Here is a 4,331-nt window from a genome sequence, read left to right on the forward strand (position 1 = left end):
ACTAAAGGGTTTAATTTTTCTCTCTCCCTTATCCCTCTGAAACTCACAAACTCTCAGTGAATTTTTCCTTGGCAATCACACTTGAAATACGGGTCACTTTACCAAGGCTTTGACTTGGAATGTCCTATTTGACGGTGACATGCATAGGCATCGACATAGATACGGCATAGATATAGACACAGGCTCAGATATGACCAGACAGCTTTAAGGAACTAAGGTTGACTTTATGAAACATAGAGCCATTCAGCCCCTCGGAAGTGTTGGCCTGATACCTTCCAAAGTTCCCAGCAGCCTTACCAGGTAAATAACTTCACTTCCTGGCAGGTGCAGGAAACCTCAGGATACTCTAAGGACCTCGTGAAGGTAGATTTCACCAAAATCTACAGGGATGACTGGCAAACGCTTGACTTGGCTCTTAGCCTGGAGAGGCCACTAAATGTTCAATCTAGACATTCCTTATAAAAAGTTCCAGCAAGGGGCACCTGGGTGGCTTAGTCGGTGAAGCGTCCGACTTTCGCTTAGGTCATGATCTCGCGGTTCGTGGGTTCGAGCCCTGCGTCGGGCTCTGTGCTGACTGCCAGCTCAGAGCCTGGAGCCTGTTTCAGAGTCTGTGACTCCCTCTCTCTCTGACCCTCCCCTGCTCACGCCGTCTCTCTCTCTCTCTCCTAGAAATAAATAAGATATTTATAAAAAAAAAAAAAAAGTTCCAGTAAATCACATTTTCAAAGACCTATATGACCAACAGCAGTTCTTCTTGAGGTTATATAAAGAATTGGGCCGAATTCGTTAAAATTAGACTCATTTTACGAACAAACTCATCTTGATTTGGCTCTCTCTGGAAACGAGGGTTACTAGAGAGACAACTTACAGGTCAGTAACACACCTCTCTGGATATTAAATTCAGTTCTGATGTGTTTAAATGTTTGTTGTTTGCCTAAGTTAGACAACTTGGGGTAAACCTCAGAAAATTTATCACGGTAGCACAGCTACGCACAATCTCCTTGCTTGTTATACTGTGGGGATGATAACAGGACCCCATGGGCATGTGATCATTTAAACAACTGGGAAAATGGGATGGACCCTCCCGACCATTGCGTATAAGTCTTTTCTCACTGCAGACCTATCAATAGATAAAGACTGTATTGCTTTATTAAATTATTCACTTGATGCTGGGTTAATTCATAAATCTCTAAATACACAGACCATATCCTCCCTAAACCTGATCTTCCAGTTGCTAGGAACCCACCCAGTATAAATGCAGGAGACCTGGTTTGTTTAAAAGATGGGAAGTCTAACGCAGAAGGGGATTTAACTCCAACGTGGAAGGGCCCCTACTGGATCATATTAAGTACTCCCACTGCAGCAGTTAGAGGGGCACTCTTCCCAGGCCGTATATCTAGAATAAAGCCTTCTTTATTCCTCCTTCACAGGAAACCAATGAGCAAACTAATGTTCCTTCTTATTCGTTTATAGGAATAAGGTTTATAGCTATGGAAGACCTCAGGGTTCTCTTCAAGCAAAATTGATGATTGTCCCTTTCTTCTTCATTCTCCTTTCCTCGATTTGTAGTAACCGATGATCCTTTCTACTCAAGAAGGTTCAAGTATGCTGTCCACATTGGATTCAGCCTGCCTCTGCCTTCGTAACTCCCCTACACCTTCCTCGACTGACCAATATTGACCCATAGGTAGGGACCACTCTACACCTCCACTCAGCAAGAAGAAGCTACCGAAGATGAGACCTTCCACCTTCAGCGACCTTCAAGATTTAAGGGTCGTAACTGTTCATGGGCCATGTGATGAGGGGGCATGAGGCCGGCTGAGGGCAAAGCACCCCGGGGGGGATGTGTGTGATACTCCTCTCAGCTGCCCAAGAACAGAGGAAAGGACAGAAAACAAGTGATTGAACTGATAGAGATCACAGGAACTGAGTCTCCATCAGTTTACAAATATCTTAGTAAATTACAAGAAAAAGGCAATCGATCTCCAGAAATCCATAGCCCCAACATCACCCTCCCTTCCAGAGTGATGTGTGGAGCAAAGGCAAGAGGTAATGGCAGGTAAAATTAAATTTCCTCATAACCTGCTGCCCACGGGTCCCGTCTCCGTGCTTTAATAAGACCACCCTTTTGCACCGAGGACGTCTCAAGAATTCTTTCTTGGCCGAGGGCTCCAGACCCATGTGGTCCAAAACCCACATCACAGAGAGCACACGCGGTCTCGGACATGGATCTGGGTTCTCTCTTAGCTGCTCACAAGCTGTGTGACCCTGGGAAAGTGACTTCACTGCTCTGAACCCAAATCACAGCTTGGTATGGAAGGCTGGGTAAACTGGGAGGCCGATTACACATCCTGAATGTCTTCCCTCTGCAGGAATCCCAGGCCTGCTCCCTCTGTGACGCCGCCACCGCCTCAGGCCACGGGAGAGGCCACCTGTCAGTTGAGACTGAATTCTGGTATTGTCCTGAGTATCTGAAATCTTTTGTCTCTCCCTGCGCCCCCAGACCGCTCCTCACCTTGCCCTAAGCAGGCGGTGGGGCGGCTGCGTGGGAGTGGAGAAGCCACAACCTGCGTAGGGCTGTGGGGGAGGCCAGTCTGTCCTGTCTTACTGTCTGTCCGGTCTTACCATAGTGCCCCACCATCCAGGCCCCAGCGACCCTGGAGCCTGCTTCTCTCCACAGCTCTCTGCTCTCCCTGCGGAGGGCACTGGGGGTCTCTCTCACACAGACCACGGGACTATCTCGTGGGCATAACAGCCCAGGCCATGCTATCATACGCCCCGGAAGCGGGGTCATCAGCTCTCCATCCTGCCCGCACAAACCCATGTTCCAACCACAGAGAATTCTGTGCTCTAAATGCCACCACGGCTCTGCATCCTTGCTCAGGCTGTGTTTCCATCCTGAAACGCTCTCCCTGCCTTCTTATCCAGGTACCCATCCGTCATCAACGGAACCACAGAAATACGGATCGAGCTTCCCCTATGTGCGCCGTGGGGTGGGAAACGGTGAGGGCACGGAGAAGACAGAAGCTATGGGTAGACGGACCGCCAGCAATTCCTCCCGACCTGCACCCTCCAACACAAACCCCTATACACACACACACACACACACCCCTCCAGGCCTTAGCACGCTCTTCCCTCTGCTAGTGATCGTCCCTGCAGCCCCTGGTGACCATAGTAGATGCAACTTGCCGGGTTTAGCTCACATGCCGCTTTCTCCAGGAGCCCTGGCCCCAAGCTCCTCGTTCTCTCCTTTCACCTGGTGCCGCTGGGTTTGGACCTCCCCACAGGGCACTCAAAAAGCGTGTTTGAATTCTGGCCGGCTCTGTGTCCTGCGGCCTCAGTTGTCCCACCCGTGAAATGGAATAGTTACATCTAACTCACAGGTGTTTGTACAGAGTAAATGAAATAGTACACTGACCGCCTTGTACTGAATGCTAAATACATGCTAACTATTACCAACACCATCCTAATTTCGGCATCCTTAGCACTGGGCACAGGACTGACTATATAATTGGGGTCAAATACTTGTTTGGTGGCCGGATGGATGGGTGGCTGGCTGGATGGTGTATACACGGAGAGATCTTTGCTGGTTTTCTACGGCAGTTTGGGGTGGGGGGGTGAAGAACCAGGATGAACTTAAAAAAACTGATCTTGATCCACATACCAGAGATTGTCTCATATGAGCCTCATAATAAGACGATATTAATAGCAGAACAAGGAAGTGGTTATTCAGAGAGGGTAAGTCAGTGAAGCAGCGTCACATAGTGAATAAGAGACAGTCAGGACCGCCGGGAGTTTCCTGGATACCTGGAAGGAGGAGGGAGGCTGGCTTCGGATTGGATGTCCCCAATCTCAGACTGGAAACTCTTGGAGGGCAGGGCCTCCGTGGGGGCAGGGCTGCCTCGCGGGCCCTAGAAGCTGCTCGGCCGGAGATCTAGACTTAAAGGAGAGGGAAGGCTGGGCTGAGGAGGGGGCTGTGGGGCTTCCCAGACACCCTTCCTTCTCCAGCTTCTCCAGAGGCAGCCCTCTGCACAGAAGGAGTTAACCTGGGGCTTAACTTCTTGAAAGAACCCAAAGCTTTTATTCCTTGATCTCAACCGCTCCCTTCCTTTGCAAAGTCTTCCTTGATCTTTACACCTCCCGCAGGTCCCTCCTCCTTTCTCTCACCTCCTGGACTCCAAAAACTGTCTGACTGCCAGTGCGGGTCAATGGTTAACACTCAGCCGGCTTTATATAAACTTGCCCCGGCCGGCCGCCTACCAGCTGCGCCGCTCCTTCCGTTCCCTGGATCCCGGAGACAGCGGCTCCAGCGGCCCCCGTGGGTCCACGCC

The sequence above is a fragment of the Hyaena hyaena genome, unplaced genomic scaffold (genome assembly GCF_003009895.1).
Source record: "Hyaena hyaena isolate Hyena2069 unplaced genomic scaffold, ASM300989v1 scaffold_10, whole genome shotgun sequence".
Lineage (NCBI taxonomy): Eukaryota > Metazoa > Chordata > Mammalia > Carnivora > Hyaenidae > Hyaena > Hyaena hyaena.